At 44.7% G+C, this 22,118-nt stretch overlaps 1 protein-coding gene across 15 annotated transcripts in view; it reads left to right on the plus strand.

Moving 5' to 3' along the window:
* The first annotated feature begins 253 nt into the window (after nucleotides 1-253).
* Nucleotides 254-22,118, plus strand: part of LOC148144734 (uncharacterized) — a 32,139-nt gene continuing 10,274 nt past the window's right edge. The window contains exons 1-4 of one of the 15 annotated variants that reach the window (XM_087975077.1): nucleotides 259-440; nucleotides 5,144-5,327; nucleotides 19,926-19,988; nucleotides 20,805-20,905. The gene's annotated coding sequence lies outside the window, so the exon portion shown is untranslated. Of the gene's footprint in view, nucleotides 441-5,143; nucleotides 5,328-7,450; nucleotides 7,589-11,344; nucleotides 13,202-13,580; nucleotides 15,758-15,926; nucleotides 15,948-19,925; nucleotides 19,989-20,804; nucleotides 20,906-22,118 lie in introns of those variants that run through there. The other 14 variants (XM_087975082.1, XM_087975084.1, XR_015751605.1 and 11 more) reach the window with 14 other exon arrangements.

A 22,118-nucleotide genomic window follows, 5' to 3' on the forward strand; every position in this document is an offset into this window, starting at 1 on the left:
GCAGAGCGAGACAGGAGAGTTTGTTTTTGTGAATGAGCAGTTGTAGCGCGAGGTGGCTGTTGCTTGGTGACGGTGAGGCTCCTCCGGCCCCGCCCATCCCCCCCGTGCAGACGTCACGCGGGGGCGAAGGCGGTTGGGAGGAGAAGTCGCTCGAGCGGGGAAGCGGCGGGAGGGCGGCCGTTAGGAAAATGGCGCCGTGCGGCCCGGGGCAGACACCCGTCACTGGGCACCGCCGCCTTCCTGGCGCAGCTGCTGAGTCACGGCCACACCGGCCGACTGTACAGCAGGCAGGAGCCGGTGAGCATTCTGGAGGCGGATGGGGTTAAGGGCCTGCTTGGGAACTCGTCGGCCGCCTGGGTGGTGGAGTTCTACTGGTCGTGGGGCGGCCCCTGTGTCAACTATGGGGCCACCTGGAAGGTACTGGGCCCGGGAGGTGAAAGGTGAGGCAGGTTGGGGGGGGACGGAGGGGAAGGAATGTGGGGCCTGTCCTGTCATAGTGACATTTTACACTCACTTTCCATCTGCTTTTACTGGCGCTTGTGCTGTTTCCCCCTCACTGTTTGTTTAATCCTTGTGCTGTTTACCCCTCACTGTTACTTGTGCAATTCCTTAGACTAGTGTGTAAATACTAGTGAAGGAGATTATGCACCAGCATATGTTCCTCAGTCATTGAAGGGCAGGACCTGTGGAGAATGGTTAGTAAAGCATGTGGTGTGCTAAGCCTGGTTAACATGGATATAGTTTGTTATTTGTCAAATTATACTTTGTATTATTTAGAGTCGTCAGAGTTGTACAGCACGGAAACAGACACCTTTGGTCCAACCCCTCCATGCCGACCAGATATCCTAAATTAATCTCGTCCCATTAGCCAGCACTTGGCTCATATCCCTCTCAACCCTTCCCATTTATATACCCATCCAGATGCCTCTTAAGTGCTGTAATTGTACCAGCCACCACCACTTCCTCTGGCAGCTCATTCCATACACACACCACCCCACCCTCTGCATGGAAAAGTTGCCCCTTATGTATACCTTTTATATATTTCCGCGCTCACCCTAAACCTATGCCCTCTCGTTCTGAACTTCACCCCGACACTGGGGAAAAGTCAAAAACGTTGAGCAGCCAGACAAGATGGAAAAGCAATAAAATGTTGTGCCGTATGGGGAAAACAATTATGGCTCTACCCTTTTTTTTTCTCCTATTGGCATTTGACACTTAAAATCTGTCAATAATACCAGCAGCGCCACTGAGCATATTGTGTGCGTTCCTGTGTTAACAAGCACGGCCATGTTCACCGGTGTCACCAAAACATTGCACATGTTCCTCACTGTCGGCAGAAAGGTGTGAGACCTTCTTTTGATTGACCAAGAGTACGACACACTCATTTCTCATCCCCTTTTCCATTTATTTTCCATTGTGATGTTCAATTGTTGACTTGCTGCAACTGAAAGGAAAGGGAGTGAATCCAGGGAGGGGACAGACTTGGGAAAAGTTGAGCCAGGTCTGTGACTTAATTGGCAAAATAGACATGCAGGAGGCTGGAAGAACGTAGCAAGCCAGGCAGCATCAGGAGGCCAAGTCAATGTTTTGGATGTCACCCTTGTTGAGGACTGGGGATGGGTGTAGGGAGAGCTGCAGAACGATGTGCTGGGGGCAGGGTGGTGAATTGGGGATAGGCGGGGACAGGGAGAGGGTACAACCTGGTAGGTCAGTGGTAGGAAGGAATCTGGTTGGTGGCGGCAGGGAGGGGCTAGGAAGGAATTCAAGGGGTGGCGAGGGAGGTAAATAAATTGGTGAACTCCATGTTGAGTCCACCAGGCTGTAGGCTGCCCAGGTGGAAGATGTGTTGTTCCTCCAATTTGCGGTTTGGTTCGTTGTGGCAATGGAGGAGGCCAAAGATGGTCATATCAGAAATGGAGTGGGAAGGGGAATTAAAATGGGTGGCGACTGGGAGGTCTGGTCAGCCTCTGCGGACTGGTCCCCAAGTTTATGCTCAGTTTCCCCAGTGTAGAGAAGACCACAATTGGCAAACACGTGGCCAATGTGAAGTTAGAGCTTTTGCTGTGTAAAAAAAAAAGCAGAAAGGAGATGCTTTGTTTAAATGTTGATATAATGTTTTGGGATATGGAGAAAGTGAGGACAGCAGTTGCTGGAGATCAGAGTCGAAACGTGTGGTGCTGGAAAAGCACAGCAGATCAAACAGCATTCCAGGAGCAGGAGAATTGACATTTTGGGCATGAACCCTTTATCAGGAATGACGTGTGGATGTACAAAGGGACCTCGGCATCCTTTAGGAGAAAGTGAGGACTGCAGATGCTGGAGATCAGAGCTGAAAATGTGTTGCTGGAAAAGCGCAGCAAGTCAGGCAGCATCCAAGGAGTAGGAGAATCGACGTTTCGGGCATGAGTTTCCTGAAGAAGGGCTCATGCCCGAAACGTCGATTCTCCTACTCCTTGGATGCTGCCTGACCTGCTGCGCTTTTCCAGCAACACATTTTCAGACCTCAGCGTCCTTCCTCACCAGACAATGCCAGTTGTCAGGTGCAGCGAGCAATGAGTAGTGCAAGTGGTACATTAGCAAGAGGAATTGAGTTCAGAAGTGGGGATTTCTTCCTGCAGTTAAGGGGTCATTGAATATATTCAAGGCTGAGTTCATGTGATTTTTGAACAACAAAGAAGTGGATGTTTATGGGGCGGGGGGAAGGTGAGAAAATGTCTGGACATTCATTCCACACACAAACCACACTCTTTTTTTAAAAAAATGCTGCCCCTCAAGTCTTTTTAAAATCTTTGTTCTCTCACCTTCAAAATTTGCTGCCTATCCTCAGTGACCTGGCCTCCATAGCTGTCTATGGCAATGAATTCCATAGGTTCACCACTGTCTGGCTGAAGACGTTTCTCCTTCTCTCTTTCTAAAACGTCTTCCCTTTATCTAAGGCTGTGCCCTCCGCTCCTTGTCTCTCCTACCCATGGAAGCATCTTCCCAACGTCCACTCTGTCCCGGCTGGTCAGTATTTTGACCCTTCAGAGTAGGGATTCGGTTCAGCAAAGTGAAAACAGAGGGGGCCTGTGTGGTATGGAGACTTTCAGCTTCTAGGGTATAAGAGAGCAAAGAGAGTTTGCTATAAGTTAGAATTTCTGGGGTGGGCAACAGGCTGAGGAGTGTCAGATGGAGTTTAATTCAGAGAAATGAGGTATTGCATTTTGGTTGAGCAATCCAGGCAGGACTGACAGTTAAGGGGAGTGTTGCTAAACAAAGAGATCTTTGAGTTGCAGGTCGATAGGCTAGTGAAGAAGGCGTTTGGTATGATTTCCTTTATTGGTCAGAGCATTGAATAAAGGAGTTGTGAGGTCATATTGTGGCTGTACATTGGTGAGGGCATTTTTGGAAACTACGTTAATTTCTGCTCCCCCTGATATAGGAAAGAACTTATGAAAATTTGAAAGGGGTCGTGAGAATGTTTGTAAGGAAAACTTGTCCTTCAGCATTTAGACTAAAATGTAATGTTGAATTATAGAACACATTTGCTCCACACTAGAAAATAGACAGGCAGGGAGGGTAAGGCATATAAGAACATTTGCCTTAACATCAGTGAATTTGTATAAACAGGATATTGAGTGATCACATTCACGGCAGTTCCTTTGTGAAATGAATAAGTGTTTGATTCTGACCTCGAAATGAAACTCGGTATCTCCCGAATTATTGCCTTTCACTCCTCCCACCCTGCCCCCTGTAAAAACGCCAACCCATTCTCCCAATTCCTTAGTCTCCGCCGCATCTGCTCCCAGGAGGACCACTTCCAAAAACGTACAACCCAGATGGCCTCCTTCTTCAAGGACTGCAATCTCCCCCCCGACGTGGTCGACGATGCCCTCCACCGCATCTCTTCCACTTCCCGCCCCTCCAACCGCCACCAGGACAGAACCCCACTGGTCCTCACCTACCACCCCACCAATCTCCATGTACAGCACATCATCCGCCGTCATTTCCGCCACCTTCAAACGGACCCCACCACCAAGGATATATTTCCCTCCCCTCCCCTATCAGCATTCCATAAAGACCACTCCCTCCGTGACTCCCTCGTCAGATCCACACCCCCCACCAACCCAACCTCCACTCCTGGCACCTTCCCCTGCGACCGCAGGAGGTGCAAGACTTGCGCCCACACCTCCCCCCTCACCTCCCTCCAAGGCCCCAAAGGAAACTTCCATATCCGCCACAAATTCACCTGCACCTCCACACACATCATCTATTGCATCCTCTGCACCTGATGTGGCCTCCTCTATATTGGGGAGACAGGCCGCCTACTTGCGGAGCGTTCCAGAGAACACCTCTGGGACACCTGGACCAACCAACCCAACCACCCTGTGGCTCAACACTTCAACTCCCCCTCCCACTCCACCATGGATATGCAGGTCTTTGGACTCCTCCATCGCCAGACCACAACAACACGACGGTTGGAGCAAGAGCGCCTCATCTTCCGCCTAGGAACCCTCCAACCACAAGGGATGAACTCGGATTTCACCAGTTTCCTCATTTCCCCCCCCACCTTGTCTCAGTCAAATCCATCGAACTCAGCACCGCCTTCCTAATCATCTTCTGCAATCTTCTTCCTGACCTCGCTGCCCCCACCCCAGTCTGACCTATCACCCTCACCTTGACCTCTTTCCACCTATCGCATTTCTGACGCCCCTCCCCCAAGTCCCTCCTCCCTACCTTTTATCTTAGCCTGCTGGACACACTTTCCTCATTCCTGAAGAAGGGCTTATGCCCGAAACGTCGATTCTCCTGTTCCCTGGATGCTGCCTGACCTGCTGCGCTTTTCCAGCAACACGTTTTCAGCCCTTTCACTGTTATCTGTCTAGTTCAGAACATGCAGTGCTTTTGTAAAAAAAAAATTCATATAAAGAAAGCGTGTTTGTCACAGCACCGCCTTTGTAAAAAAACTTGTGTATAAAGATATTATACAGAGTAGCCCGCCAGGGCTCTTGGAAGAAGAGTGACTGCTACTCTTCTGGGTTAATAGAATCCAGTTAGCTTGTCTTATAGGTATCAGTGTTATGCTGTAACGGTGATGGTATTAATGAAGGGGATAATTTAAAATTAAACTAAACTGTCTGTAAGAGTTTTATTTTTATTCCAGACTTCCAAAGAGTACGATCTCCGGGATGAACCAAGATAGGCTGACAGGTCTGAGTCCACAAGGGACTCCCTGGGCTGTCTCAATTTGGCGCTGCAAGCAGGGTTCCAACAAGGGCTACATTTGAGTGAAACTGGAAAAGAGGAGTTCCATCGAAGGGTTGGACTCAAGACCAATGGGCCCAAAGGTAAAATTGTACCTTGATTACTCTCTGTCTACATCTGTGTGGTGTTTCCCCCATTTCACTCTCTCGGTACCCTGACGGAACCCTAAATGAGATCGTTTAAATGGGACTAAAAACAGAAACTGTCAGGATTTTACAATGTTGAGAATGTTTTGCAGAAATCATTAGTCTTGTTGTTCATTGTCGGGTTGTTGATTAGTGAAAGTTTTAAGTCGAGATTATCTTCTCTGTTGTATCTATTCATCTTGGCTTGTCTTGCTTTGCTGTTTGTGTTGTTTGTTAGTTATAGTTTTGTTCTGTTGGGTGTTCTTCATTTATGAAATAGAGGGTGGCTGCTGCTTTTGTCATTTATATCAAAAAAAAGCTGGCCAGTGATACAATTCTTGCATACTTGGTTAAGCAACTATGTGCCACATCCAGGATTTATGAGAAATCTGGAATGTGAGTGCCTCATTTCTCTTAAAATGTTCATGTGTATGTACGAGAGAGTGCGCATGTGAGACAGAGACTCAGCACTGATTCCCTGCAGCTTGCAGAAAGTTTAATCCTATGAGATTTGGTTTGGATGCACATTTGCTTGTTGATGAATGAATGTTTGCGTTTGTACTTTGTGGGGTTGGAGCCCTTGTTGATCAGTAGTTTTGTGAAGATTTAAAGTAGGTCGGATAACTATGAGTGTGCCCCTAGATAAGATGGAAGACAAATGTCCCCTAACAGAAATAACAAGTCTGTATTATTAATTATGAGAAACAATTAAGGAGAATATCAGCTGCAGCTGCTCAACAGAATAAGGATTGGTCTCTAGGAGGCACACATGATTTAACTCTATTCACTAAAATTGAACAAGGGATTTGGGGAAAAAAGAAAGGGAAGTAAGCAGAAAGAAGTCTTATCAGAGTGGGAAAGGGTAGCTCGGGGGAAAAAATGGGAAAAATCCATGCAATCATCATGGAGACAAAACTGTATTAAAAGGGGAGATAGTCCATTAACTGAGGAAGGATGTGAACTAAATTGGACAGAACTAAAACATAAATGTGAAGCACATGATTTAGAAGCAGAATTGGGATAGGCAAGGGAGAAAATTTAAAAAACGCGAAGATTCAGAATCTACGTTGAAACGTCAAGGGCACCAAAGAAAAAGGAAACTGATGAACAAACAACAGACTGCAATTGCAGCTGCGCAGGACGAAGCTGACAAGGACTGTTCCTTATACCCCACCCTCCCCTCTTCCATAGACCCATTACAAAGGAATCCTGATCCGTTTGTAGATGGTGGGGGAGATATTGATTCGGAGGAGGAAATATTTTATGCTTCTAATCCTGTCAGCTGACCACCTCCGGTTCCCTGCCTGAACCCTCCCCCCTTACTCTGATGACGAACGTGCCAAGGCTCATGACCTCCCCCCAGCTGTCCTGCCGAATAAGAATTCGGCTTACCACAAACCCGGTGCCTACTGAACTAGGAGTCAATTAAAATTAAAACCTGGAAGAAACACTGAAGAGACTCCTTTTGATTTCCACTGCCCCGAAACTAATAAGTCCCGAAGACACTGATGATTTGCAATCAAAGTCTCAGGACCTTAATATCAGACCTTGCACCCAAAAAGAAATTTCCCGAATAGAAGAGGTCCCTAACCCACAGGCTCTGAATCCGGGACAAGCCCAATTTATGGATCTTTATCAACCATGGAAACCTCATGACTCTCAAGCATTATCAATAAGGCTGCAGATTATTGAAGGAATCCTGAGGGATCTGTTAATTACATTAATAGGACTAAGACCATTTATAATGCTGCCTCCCAAGACCTAATTCACCTCAGAATGCAGCTTTTTGCCTGAAAAATGGGCGAGTTCTGAGAAATTTTACAAGGTAATAATCATACCCAGCTTGTAGTCTGGCACCCGGCGGAAACTATCAGATTGGATTATTACCTTTCTCCATCAAGCAGTGCATCGTGTAGTTGATGTGGGTAAAGTCTTAACATGTAAACCCAGCTCAGGCGAAGAGGCTGAGGAGTTCCTTACCTGTTTTAAGGAATGCTATGGCGCTTCCTCTGGTGACACTAACTACCGACAAGAATGATCATCCCAATTTAATGCCCTATGTATGATTCTTACCTGATCAGGTACAGGAAGCTATTAAAACCCACAATAACCACCGGCAAGATGCTGAGGATGCACAATTCAGCCGAGAGGTTTGTTACTTCTGAGAACTAAAGGATCCCAAGAGTAAGGCTACCATCGGCACGGTCAAGACAGAACTTGCCCAAACTGCAGTGGCTAACCTTAAACCCAGTATTCAAAGAAGACCTTTACGTCTGCAAGGTCAGTCAAGCTAGCAAATGAAACTCTCATACTATCGTCCAGTATGGCACGACAGTAGAAATGGTACTGTGTATTCACAACATCCCAATGGACCTTGCGGTCCTCCTATGTATCCTTCCCCAACAGTCCATGTGCCCCTATACACCCTCTCATTACTCTTCACTTCCTCCCCCACCCCCTAGAGTCCCCCAACAACTACACCTTTGTTTCAATTGCAGTGAACCAGGACATTGGTCCAAGAACTGCCCTTTCCGTAGCAGTCCCTGGTTCATCACCGCAGTAAAAACAACAGACAATCTCCTGGTCTCCCTCCCCAGTGACCTCAGCAGGTTGCCCCTTTTACTGCACAAAACCCTTTTCAAAACTGACTCCCGGATATAGAGCACTATACTTACCGCTAGCCCAGAAGATGGACCTATGCTAATTCTTAACCATAATGGCCACGATATTGAATTTATGTTTGACACAGGAGCCACAGTTTCATCACTTCCCGTCCATCTTTCTAATGCTTTTGATTTTCAAATCTCTGATGATGATGAAATCCTGCAATGTTTTGATGGTTCCTCTAATAAACATGCATACGCTGTCCCTCTGACAGTGGTGTGGAAAACTTGTGCCACGCTCCCTTTTTGCTTTGTTGTTACTAATGGATTACGTATCCCTCTACTCGCTAGAGATCTCCTCTGTCCTCTAAATATTACTATTGAATGTCATGATGATGGTATCCTGATTCAGGATCCACCTCATTTTGTTCAATGCATCAATACCAAACCAAAGCCTCCTCGATGGTGGTCATTTGATTTGGATCCTTATGCTTTTGATCCTATTTTACATAACGTCCCTCACCCCCACATTATTTTAGCTTATGACTCATCCGGGAATGATCTCAGGTTTGAACAGATACTATAATCCCTTACTGGGCACGACTCAGCACGCTTGGGTGATTGGTGAGATCAGATCACCAGCTGGTGTCAGTTCCTCTTCATAGCTGGAAAACTGGCCCTCTCATTTTCCCCTGTGTCACCACTCACTTGAACCCAGAACATAAAACCTAAGAAGTAGGTTTTGACACTAAGACTCTTTTTGATCATGCTGATCAAACTTGCCGTGAAATTCAGCCGCTCACTCAAGGATCAATCCTATTTTATGTACAACCTTAGTCGATTCATGACAGCCTGCATCATCATCATGCCCACCATCACCTGCAGGACGCAGTATACCCTGGAGTCTGGGTGGACTCTAAAACACAAGTGGGCCTTGCTAAGGTCCCACCCATCATTGTTCTGATCAAACCTAATTCTGTCCTCCTGTCTATATCTCAATACCCCCTGAAACCAGAAGGTGAAGCTGGCATTCAACCTGTCATTGCTTTATTTCTACAGCAAGGCCTTCTAGTCCCATGCCATTCTTCTGTCAATACACCTATCTTTCCGATCCCTACACCGGGATGTCCTGAATGTCGTTCACGACCTTCGTGAAGTAAATAAAATCATTGAGGCTCATAATCCTCCAGTTGCTAATCCTGCTACTATCCTCAGCCAAGTTCCAGTTGATGCCAAGCTCCAGTTGAAGCCAAGCTCTTCACTATCGTTGACCTCCAACATGCATTCTTTTGTCTTCCTTTGCATCCAGATAGCCCAATACATTTTTGCCTCCTTTTAAGGGCCACCAATATATGTGGACTTGCCTACCTCAAGGGTTTATTCAGTCGCCGACACTCTTTTCAGAGACTCTTCATGCCCAGCTTGAATTATTTGAATTTTCTGGAGACGCTACCCTAGTTCAATACATCGATGACCTCCTCGCTAGCCCTGACAAAGTGTCCAATCACACTGACTCCACTACCTTTCTCAACCATCCACATCAGTGTGGCTCGCTTGTACCCCCCAGCAAAGTTAAGACTAATCAGAAAGAAGTTAAGTTCCTAGGTACTCTCATTTCTGAATTCGATTGGTGCTTGACACCTGAACGTATTGATCCTATTCTTTGTATTGCCCCTCCAACCACTCCTAAACATAAGGCAGTTTCTCAACCTCATCAATTATTGCCGACAATGGATTCCTAATTGTGCCCTTCTGACCCAAACATTATCTCCCCTGTCCTCGTCTAATGAGACTTAACGGTATGAACTCACCCCATAACAACTACAAGTCTTTATGGAGCTTAAAACTGCCCTCTCTTCAGCACTCACGCTAGGCCGACGTTTGTATGTCTGCCACTTTCATCTTTATGTTGCCATCCTTGATACCTGTGCTTCAGCTGTTCTCACCCAGCAGCATGGCTCCTCTTGGCGCCCTATTGCCTATTTTTCTACTCAACTTGACCCCATTGCTCAAGGTATGCCTTCCTGCACCCAGATTCTCTCTGCCATCCATACTATGGTAGTGGCTGCCTCTAATAAAACTTTACATCAAAATGTAGAAGTCTGTACCTCGCATTCTGCAGTATCCTTGCTGATTTCTAAATATACTCAACACCTCGTTAAGGTTCGTCTCAGTCGCTGTGAGGTTTCATTACTTCTGAATCCGTTTCTCTCCTTTAAATGCTGCTCTAACATTAACCCTCTACATTCCTGCAGGAAGAACCGCTTGAACTGCCCGATCCTCCCCATGATTGTGTTCTCATAAATGAACTTGTTACTAAACCATGTCCTGATCTTACGGACAACACAGATGTGATCAACAAAACTGGTCAAGATGCAGGGAAGATACTTGCCCAACTGTTGTCTGATTCAAATGGATGGAAGTTTACTTGCTGGCTATGATCGCTGTGTGGATGGATTGTACTGATAGTCCTTGGTCTCATCCTAGGAATATATACTGTCGTCCGCTTATGCATGAAATGGACTGTACATTGGTTTTCACCTAAGCCAAAGAAGAGTCTGCTTAATTGACCCTTGTCTAACCCTCTACCTCTATGCCTGAACTTCCATGCTGAAATCCAGTATCTTTCAGACTCTGCTTCTCTGGACGATGACCTGGCAGAGGAGGCACTTGACTTATTTGAAAATACAAATTGACTGAATGGACTAATTATTGTTATAAGCCAAGTAGTTGTCATGAAATAACAAAAGAAGGGAATAAGAAAGTCTATAGCATAAAACTTGTTTTTAAACATTTAAACTAAAATATAATGTTGAATTATAGAGCACATTTGCTGCACACTAGAAAATAGACAGGCAGGGAGGCTTGGTAAAAGGGGAGAACTCAAGGTATGCAGAAGATAACCAAATGATAACAGGATACCCTAAGGCAATTAAGTACATTTGCCTTAACAGTGAATCTGTGTAAATAGGACACGGAGTGATAACATTCATGGCTGTTCCCTTGTGAAATTAATGACAGCGTTTGATTCTGACCCCGAAACGAAACTTGGTACTGTCAAAAACCTTGTAATTGACAGTCAGGTCCTGTTAATTATAATAGATTCCTATTACCCTTTGCAAGCTAGGCAAACAGAGGGAAAAACACCTTTGCTGTTAAAAGTCCCTGACTTGAGAGTTCAAAAGGACAAGAGAGAGAAACCATTGTAGCGCTGGGGCTCCCGAAGCCATTAAAAAATTACCTGCTTTGGATTGAACGTAATTGTATTTTTGAGACTTTATGATGGTACTGAGTAGCCATTACTGGTTATTAAATATGAACTCTGTAAAAGGTAACATTGACGAAGCTTTAACTTACTTGCTGTTCTTGCAGACCACTCTACAGACCTTTCAGACTACCCCACTGTCAATTCCAACAAATCAGATCTTATGTCTTATTTGAATCACAACCCTGAAAAGAGAACATGTTTAATTCGAAGACTAATGAATCAGTTTAAATGCAACCTTTTGGTAACATCTCAGCTTCAGGTACAGTATGATTCAGTGCCTAAAAAGCAGGAGTTTACTCCTAGCTTAGAAATTATTCTCAGCCTAACATTGAAGAGATTCAGGCACAATGTGTCAGGAAGCCATTTTATGGTCAAAAGTTTGCCCTCCTGCTAAGAAGCCGTTTTGGAAAATAAGTGTATCTGACTTGTGACCTGTGCAAGGTTAGGAACTCTCCAATTAGCTCAGACTGGTACCTCTTTATGATGGGAGTTTATCTCGCTAGCAGGCACCTAACTCGGCTGGATATGTTTTTCTCACCTGATGAATGGCTTAGGGCCTGTAGGAGTGATTAGTCAAGCGTACAGGGACCTGTCAATTAACTTTTCTTCCTTACGAATTAAGAACATGCAATGTTTTTGTAAACCTTTGTGTAAAGGAAACCACTTTGTAGCAGTATATCAGAGTAACCTGCCAGGGCACTTGAAGTGGAGATGACCTGGGGGGTGCAGTGAGAGAGGGACACACTGAAATCTTTGTAGAGGGAGGAAGAGAGCTTCTTCAAGGAAGGCATCCTTGTAAGAGGATTCGCAGTAGGTTGAAGTCTTTGAGGAGAAAGTGAGGACTGCAGATGCTGGAGATCAGAGCTGAAAATGTGTTGCTGGAAAAGCGCAGCAGGTCAGGCAGCATCCAGGGAACAGGAGAATCGACGTTTCGGGCATAAGGTCGCCTCTCAGCCTCCGACGCTCCAGGGAAAACAGCACCAACCTATTCAGCTTCTCCCAATAGCTCAACGTCCTTCTAAATCTTTTCTGAACCCTTTCAAGTTTCACAACAAACTTCTGACAGGAAGGAGACCAGAACTGCACACAATATTCCAAAAGTGGTCTAACCCATGCCCTGTACAGCTGCAACATCATCTCCCAACTTCAATACTTGATACTCTGACCAATAAAGGAAAGCATTCCAAACGCCACCTTCGTTATCCTATTTGCCTGTGACTCCACTTTCAAGGAGCTATGAACCTGCACGCCAAGGTCTCTTTGTTCAGCAACAGTCCCTTGGATCTTACCATTAAGTGTATAAGTCCTCCTCTGATATGCTTTTCCAAAATGCAGTGCCGCATATGTATCTAAATTAAACTCCACCCTGTTATCCTCTGAGCTAAGCATCTTCACTGTCCACTACACCTCTAATTTTGGTGTCATCTGCAAACTTAGTAACTATACCTCGTATATTGACATCCACAGCATTTATATAAATGATGAAAAGTAGTGGACCCAGCACCCATCCTTGTGGTATACTACTGGTCACAGGCCTCCAGTCTGAAAAGCAACTCTCCACCACCACCCTCTGTCTTCCTACGTGTGAGCTGGTTCTGTATCCAAATGGCTAGTTCTCCCTGTATTCCATGATATCTAACCTTGTGAATCTGTCTCCCTTGGGGAATCTTGTCAAACGCCTTACTAAAGTCTATCTAGTACCCTGGCATGTAGGCCGTCAGGCCCAGGGGACTTGTCTGCCCTCAATCCTAATAGTTTGCTGTGTACCTTTTCCCTCTCAACGTGGATTGTTTAAGTTCTATCCTTTCTATCACCTCTGACTTGCCCGTTCCAATAGGAATGGTACTATTGTCCTCCAGCTTGAAAACTGAGGAAAAGGATTGACTTAGCATCTCTGCCATTTCAGTGTTCCTCCTATTAACTCACTGGTTTCATTTTCCAAGGGACCATAGCGACTCTGTTCCCTTTAGCATGCCAACAGAAGCTTTTGCTATTCCTTTTTATATTTTGCGCAAGGTTTCTTTGGTAATTTATCTTTATTCATTTTTTTAGTATCCCTTCGTTTTACGTTTGCAAGTTTTCCAATGTTTCAGCCTTCGAGGTCTGGAATAACATTTCGGAAAAGACTGAAAATGTTTAAAACAACGTTAAAACTTAAAGACAAACCCACCTTTCAGGTGGCTGGCGAGGGGAGCAGGGAACACATTCGCCCCGCCCCCATTGTCTCCGATTGGTTGGATGCCTCGTCGAACCGCGCCCAATACACGCGGTGTGACGTCAGGTCTGGCCACCCAGCCCCTTGTGAGTTGGCGCATGTGCAGTGTAGGTCATGTAGCGAGACAAAGGCAGTGTTACTGAGTGTGGGAGAGGAATGGCGCCGGTGGCTTAAGGAACAAGAACAGGTACCGCTGGAAAAGCTGAGCAGCCCTGGCTGCATGTGTCAAGAGAATCCGAGGGAACGTTACGGGTCCAGTGATCCTCCTTCAGAACAGAAACAGGTTTCGGAAACATCCCGGAGAGGTCGCCAGGCCTGAGCGCCCGGGGAGAGGGGACAGTGAGTACCTCCCTCGACACTGTCCTATTCCCCCCGAGTCCAGGAACTCCCCACATACGTTCGAGACATCACCCACGCCCTCCACCTCCTCCAAGACTTCCGTTTCCCCAGCCCCCAACGCCTCATCTTCACCATGGATACCCAATCCCTCTACACCTCCATCCGCCATGACCAGGGCCTCCAAGCCCTCAGTTTCTGCCTCTCCCGACGTCCCCAACTCTCTTGTTCATCTGGCTGAACTGGTCCTCACCCTTAACAATTTCTCCTTCGAATCCTCCCACTTCCTCCAGACCAAAGGGACAGCCATGGGCACCCGTATGGGCCCCAGCTATGCCTGTCTCTTTGTTGGCTACGTAGAACAGTCCATCTTCCGTAATTAAACCGGCACCACTCCCCACCTCTTTCTCTGCTACATTCATGACTGCATTGGCGCCATCTCGTGCACCCGCGAGGAGGTTGAGCAAACTTCCCTGACACATTCCATCCTGACCTTAAATTTACCTCGACCATCTGACACCTCCCTCCCCTTACTGGATCTCTACATCTCCATTAATAACGACCGACTTGACACCGGCGTTTTATAAACCCACCGACTCCCACAGCTACCTGGATTACATCTCTTCCCACCCTACCTCCTACAAAAATGCCATCCCGTATTTCCTATTCCTTTACCTCCGCCGTATCTGCTCCCAGGAGGACCAGTTCTACCACAGAACACACCAGATGGCCTCCTCCTTAAGATACTGCAATTTCCCTTCCCACATGGTTAAAGATGCCCTCCAAAGCATCTTGTCCACATCCCGCACCTCCGCCCTCAGACCCCACCCCTCAAACCGTAACAAGGATAGAACGCCCCTGGTGCTCACCTTCCACCCTACCAACCTTCGCTTAAACCAAATCATCCGCCGACATTTCCGCCACCTCCAAACAGACCCCACCACCAGGGATATATTTCCCTCCCCATCCCTTTCCACCTTCCGCAAAGACCGTTCCCTCTGTGACTACCTGGTCAGGTCCATGCCCCCCTACAACCCACCCTCCCATCCTGGCACCTTCTGCCACCGCAGGAATTGCAAAGCCTGCGTCCACACCTCCTCCCTCACCACCTCCCTCCTAAAGGAGCCTTCCACATCCGTCAAAGTTTTGCCTGCACATCCACCAATATCATTTATTGTATCCGTTGCTCCAGATGTGGAGACTGGACGCCTTCTAGCAGAGCCATTAGGGAACACCTCTGGGACACCCGCACCAATCAACCACACCGCCCTGTGGCCCAACATTTCAACTCCCACTCACACTCTGCCGAGGACATGGAGGTCCTGGGCCTCCTTCACCACTGCTCCTTCACCACCAGATGCCTGGAGGAAGAACACCTCATCTTCAGCCTTGGAACACTTCAACCCCAGGGCATCAATGTGGACTTCAACAATTTCCTCATTTCCCCTTCCTCCACCTCACCCCACTTCCAAACTTCCAGCTTAGCACTGTCCCCATGACTTGTCCTACCTGCCTATCTTCTTTTCCACCTATCCACTCCACCACCCCCTCCCCCATACCTATCACCTTCTTCCCACCCCCACTCACCTATTGTACTCTGTTACTTTCTCCCCACCCCCACCCTACTCTCATTTATCTCTCCACCCTTCAGGATCTCTGCCTGTATTCCTGATGAAGGGCTTTTGCCCGAAATGTCGATTTTACTGCTCCTCGGATGCAGCCTGAACTGCTGTGTTTTTCCAGCACCATTCTAATCTAGACTCTGATTTCCAGCATCTGCAGTCATTATTTTTACCGAGAGGAGACAGTGAGACAGGGGAGGATTGGGAACTGCGGGAGGAGGTAGACCGAGGATTTATAAAGTCCTAGGGGAGGCCTGAGGCTGCGAATAAAAGCTCCACAGGCCCAGTGTTTACTTTGCTTGGGGAAGGACCTCTGGGGGCAACTGGTCGCCATATTTGTGAGGGTAAGACGCATGTTGTCTTGGGGCGGGGAGCGCGAGCATTCATGTTGGTGTGGGCACCATCAACTGTCATTTCTGGGAGAGAATTCTAACTTTGTGGCAGCCTTTGTGTCAACTAGGATTTTCTCATTCTGGATGTAAGTTTGCTCGCTGAGCTGGAACATCATTTTCAGATGTTTCATCACCATACTTGGTAACAACATCAGTGAGTCGAGTTAAGCACTGGTTTCTATTTATGTCTTTTGGTTTTAGGATGGGTGATATCATTTCCGTTATTTTTCTCAGAGCGTGGTAGATGGGGTCCAAATCAATAGATTTCCAGTTGGAATGACATGTTCCAAGGAATTCTTGTGTGTGTTTCTGGTTGGCTTATTGGATGGTGGCTTGTCATAGGATGGATGTATGGTCCCAGTCAACATGGTGTCCTCCTTTGTCTTTATGTAAAGATACTAGTGATAGTGGAGCATGTGTTTTTGTGGCTAGTTGATGTTCATATATCCTGGTGGCTAGTTTTATTCCTGTTTGTCAGATGTAGTGTTTGTTACAGTCATAGAATCCCTATGTGTGGGAATATGCCCTTCGGCCCAACAGCTCCATACCGACCCTGTAGAGAGTATGCCAGCCAAGCCCATTCCTGTACAATTACCCCTGACTTATGTACCACTATGGGTAATTTTAGCATGTCCAATTCACTTCGCCTGCATATCTTTGGATTGTGGGAGGAAACCGGAGCATCCGGAGGAAACCAACACAGACACTGGGAGATTGTGCACATTCCACACAGACAGTCGCCCCAGGATGGGATTGAACCCGGGTCCCTGGTGCTGTGAGGCAGCAGTGCTAACCACTTGTATTTCAACAGTCTTTCAACTTTAAACACATTCATCACAGTCTTCCCAGAGGATTAGACTGTTCTCTCTCATTAGAGATGGCTGGTGGTGGTTTATCTTGAGGGTCACCACACCTCAGCTGAGGGGAAAGGCCAAGAAGGAGATCCTCACATTTCTCCAGCTTGGGTGATACATAATGTGAAGCACCTTGGTATACTTTTGTTGAAATGTTATCATTAGTATTAGCTGCTGCTGTTGCTGTCATTTATTGGCAAGACTCATGTCAAGTGAAACAATTTCAGGAAGAAATTGGCAGCTGGCAGAGCTCCCCCACCCAATGCCAAAAAAGTGAATGCTTTTATTGTGAAAGAAAATTGGCAAAGAAAAGAAAATTAAAGTGTCATGTACTTTTAGAAAGAGTGGAAGGGTTGATTTTTCAAAATAAATAAAAACAACATTTATGAAATGGAGCAACAAACTAAATTAACAACTCAGGTTTCTTTTCACATAACTGCACTACCGCAAATGTCTGTATTATGGGAAAATGTTATGTACTAAAATCTGTTCTTATTTTGTAAAGAGTCAGGTCAATAGGTTTAATTTTGTCAACAGTGATCAATAAGATCTTGATTTATACAGCATCTATGTGAGATACACTGGGAGTTAATATTTGATCGAGTAAGCCTCCACTGACCACCACAAGAACAAAGTTTTTCCCTGTCTGAACTGTCAAAGATGTGCTTTCTTCACAAATTTTAACTTCTTGATGTGTTTGTACATCTTGCAATATTTGATTTTAAAATATGTAATTTACAGTGAAAATGAATTGTTTGTGCTTTTTAATGTTGATTTTAAGGTACGCTGATAAGAAACGATGTATGCATTTAGGCTGTGTAAAAATAGAATGCTTTTCATACTCAAAGTTGCTGTGCAAACAAAACACAATTTGGGAGGTGATGGTTGTTCCCTATCTCAAAGCCAATATAAATAACACCTGTGGTGTCAACACATGCAACCACTGCCTTTCACTCTTTTTAAAAAATCATTGGGAATTTAACACATCACACTACTGCAGCAGTATTGGAGCACGTTACATCGGGCTTCCAATCAGGATGCTGTCACAAACCTCAACCTAATTTGGGATGTTGGGGAAAGTGCAAAATAAATGAATCACTAGTATATACCCTGTGGTTAAAGAGCGCTACAACAGTATTGTACGGACATGTCAGCTGTCTTGGTGAGACCTAACTTTACTCTGCGACACCTTGATTGGTTGTCGCTGACTGCATGTAAAACGAAACATTATGGAGTAAAGACATTTTTGCGACTGAAAATGTTTTATTTGGCCTTCAGCAGTCACACCTACAGTTTTACCATATATTTTGCTGCTTATTTTGATTTAACTTGATGATGATATGTAACCTCAGTTGCTAAACAACCCTCAGTGGAGCCTCAAGCGTTATTTGAGATCCAACACAAAAGCCAATTTCTTCCAAATACAAAATGTTGCTGACTACAAAGAAAAATCACACAAAAGCATTTATCCACACCCAGATCGATTTACCGCAAGAAATAGCAGTATTGGCCATTCTGCTCCACCATTCAGTGAGATCATGTCTGATCTGATAACCCTCAATTCCATTTTCCTGCCTTTTCCCCAAAACCCTTGATTCCCCACTGATCTTCCTTTGACACCTTCAATTTTTCAGAAGTTTAACTTATCTAGAACTTTGAAGACTGAGACACTTGGACACACAGTACCAACATCAATCCTTGTTAATTGTCCTTGCTTCTGTGCCACAGAAAATTGTTTTCTGGATCCTTGTTTGAGTCTACAAACTGCTCAATAAGCTCAAACAACCCTCTTCTGTTCTTCTCATGAGCTGATAGCTCCATTTCAATGAAACTGAAAAAGCTTCCTATCACTTTTGGTTGCAGCCAATAGGGCCAGGATTAAAGATGATTCTCATTTTCCTAAATACTTGAAATAGATTCAATTAATTTTAAACAAACAAGTTCTGATACATGTTCAGGTTCGTTTGAGAAGTTCAGCAGAATTGTTTTTCTCAGATGGGACAGTGAAACTTCTTTAGATTGTTTCCACTATTGGAGGTCTACCTCCAGTTCTTTTTCTTAGCACATTATAATGATCTTCTGAACTAGTTTTATTTCATTATATCCATCCCTTCAAACAAACCAATTCTTCCCATAAGTAAATTCATCCATCTCCAGCACATTCTAGGTGATATTGTTCCTTAAATTCCATTAAAATGTCCTATCTCTTTCCTTAAATCTATGCCCCCTAATTGCTGAAGCCGTCCACCAAGGGGAAAAGTTTCTTCCTATCTAGACCCTAAGTGTCTTATCTGTACAAACAGGTCCTCACCCATCCTTCTCTGCTCTAAGGAAAATACCCTCAGCCGATCTAATCACTCTCATAGCTGAAACCCACCAAAATGCACCACCCTGGGTTAGTATTCCTTTCTGCACCCTTTCTAGTGCCATCACATCCTTCTAATAATGTGACGACCAGATCCAGTACTCCAGCTGTGGCCCAACGAATGTCTTGTACAGTTCCATCATGATCTCCTGGCTCTCATGTTCAATGCCTTAACTATTGAGGGCAAGTATTTCATCTGCCGCCTTAACCATTTCATCCACATGTCCTGTTGCCTTCAAGAATCTATGAACACATATACCTTTTTCTGATCTTCAGTACATTCTAAGTTCTTGTGATTCATCATGTACTCCCCTGCCTGTTGATCCTCCTGAAATGTACCATCTCAATCTTTTCAGGATTGAACTCCATCTGTCATTGTTCTGCCCATCTGACCAACCCATCGTTATTGCCCTGTAGTCTAAAACTTTCCTCCTTGCCATATATTAGTGTGGGTTCTGAATTTCTTTTGGGCCTGATTTATTTAGGTTGCTATGTGTTTATTTTGTGGGATATTTTAAGAAGATTGGGAGGACACTTGGAACCAGTATCTGTTTATACCCAAAGAAGAAACTCAAACCAGAATTTTTTTTTATCCAATGTTTTCCCTGGTAACATTTTCACAATGACTTCAATTCCTGCAACACCCTTAGCTTAACTTAAACTATGTTCAAATCGAGACATTACTGAATGGAGATCATAACTTCTTGTACTATTAAATCTGTCTCCAGCAATGCTGCAAATTAGGTAACCTTGCATTATTATTTTATAACTGTGCTCAAAACCTTTTCTAAAAAGTGACCAGATGAAGATTGAAGTTGACTGAACTGCTTTCTTCATTTTAAAATATTGCCAAAAAAAGTAAATGTTCAACATATGCAATATTTTTCTTTCTCGAAAATAGGTAATGAGGTGAAAGGGAATAATGGACAAAGCAATGAAAACAATGCTGACTCTAATTCAGCAAGTATGTTCTTTTCAATAAATTTAATTCAATATTTACATTAATTACAGTTACGTGAGTGACACAAATAACAATACTTTAAGGCTGTTACTTAAGTTTAGAAATTCAATCACACTCTGTGTAGATGGCTTAAAATCATTATATCAAAAGCTTAAAGCGCTTGCATAAAACACAACCTCAGTTATGTTCATTATTTCCCAAAATGGGTTATCAAGTAAAAGGGAAGTATTATTGGAGATTTGATGACAGCGGGCAAAATGGCAACTCTAATTTCGCAAGTATGCAAGGTTTAAGCTTAAAATGCATGACAGGTTTATTTATCCAAGAAATAAGCACCTTTACTCTCTCTAATATTAGCTCCAATTATCAATATTTGATATGAAATTAGAAGATCTAGCTTGAGAAATCTACAACGTATTGCCACATGCTTGCCATAAGTACGACAGGAACACAGTAAAAGTAGTGAAAATTAAGTCAGATCTTTGTGGTTACTGATCCATAAGATACAGAAGCAGAATCAGTCCATTCGACTTGTTGAGTCTGCTCCACCATTCGATCATGGCCAATGTTTCTCAACCCCATTCTCCTGCATCCTCCTTGATTTCCTTACTAATCAAGAGCCTATCTTTATCTGTTTTAAAAGCACTCAGTTACTTTCCTCATTTCAGTGGCAATGAGTTCCACAGAGTCAGCTCTTTCTGACTGAAAAAAATCTTCCTTATCTCATCCCAGCATTTCTTGCCACCGAGAACTATGGGGGCAGAATCCATGTCTATACTTCCTTGCATGGTAATTTGTAAATAACATTTGTTTTTTCAGGTTCATTAGCTGCTGCTTAAGTGTGTTGGTAGATTTGTGGGCTACCATGATGCGGAGAGGTTTGAGTTGTCTGGACATCATTTCACAGATGTCTTTGTAAGGTAATGTGGCTAGGGTTTCTGCGCATGTGTCTGCTTGTTTGAGTTTGTTGTTGAGAAATCAGCGGACAGGGTTTATTGGGTACCGTTCTTCTTGAATATGTTGTATAAGTATTTATCTTCTGCTCTTCGTAGTTCCTGGGTGGTGCAGTGTGTAGTGGCTCGTTGAAATAGTGTTCTGATGCAGATTCGTTTGGGATGATTTGCTTCTGCATTAGGTACTTGAGTCTGTGTATGTTGTTTTCCTGTAGACGTTAGTCTGAAGTTCCCTATTGACTGTTCGCTCTACTGACATCTAGGAATGGCACTTTGTTGTTGTTCTCCTCTTTTGTGAATTTTATGCCAGTAAGGATATTGTTGATGGTGTTGTAGGTTTCTTCTAATTTGTTTCATTTTCTGATGACAAAGGTGTCATCACTGTGGCGGACCCAAAATTTGGGTTGGAGCATTGGGAGGGCTGTTTGTTCGAGTCTCTGCATTATTGCTTCTGCTAGGAACCTTGATATTGGTGGTCTCATGGGTGTTCTGTTGATTTGTTTGTAGGTCTTGTTATTGAATGTGAAGTGGGTAATAAGTGGTCCACAAGCTTGACAATGTTATCTTTGCTGATGAAGTTGCTGCTGTTTGGTGTTTGTCTTTGGTGGTTCTTGTAGTGTAGTCAGTGTTTCTTTGGCCACGTTGATGTTAATGGATGTGAACGGGGCTGTTATGTCAAAGGACAGCATAATTTCATCCTCTTCTATCTTGGTGTCTTTGGTGTTCAGGAATTCTTGGGTAGAGTGAATGGAGTGGCATGAATCTTCGACTTGGTGTTTTAGTCTTCACTGGAGTTCTTTGACTAGTCTGTATATTGGTGGTGTTCCGGGTAGTGAGACTATGGGCCTGAGGCGGGCGGGGGGCTCCTAGTTTGAAGAGGAGGAGAACAACAACAAAGTGCCATTTCCTAGATGTCACAGTAGAGCGAACAGTCAATGGGGAATTTCACACTAGCGTCTACAAGAAACAATACACACGGACCAAATACCTAACTACAGAAGCAATCATCCCAACGCCCACAAACGAAGCTGCATCAGGAGATTATTTCAACGAGCCACCACACATTGCAGCACAGAGGAACTGCGAAGAGCAGAAGAGAAATATGTATACGTACTCAAGAACGGATACCCAATAAACCCAGTCCGCCGATTTCTCATTGATGCTTCCAAGCTAACCCTCA

This window comes from Chiloscyllium plagiosum, unplaced genomic scaffold (assembly GCF_037043375.1).
Source record: "Chiloscyllium plagiosum isolate Xiang-an unplaced genomic scaffold, Cpla_swu_hap1 HiC_scaffold_27, whole genome shotgun sequence".
NCBI lineage: Eukaryota > Metazoa > Chordata > Chondrichthyes > Orectolobiformes > Hemiscylliidae > Chiloscyllium > Chiloscyllium plagiosum.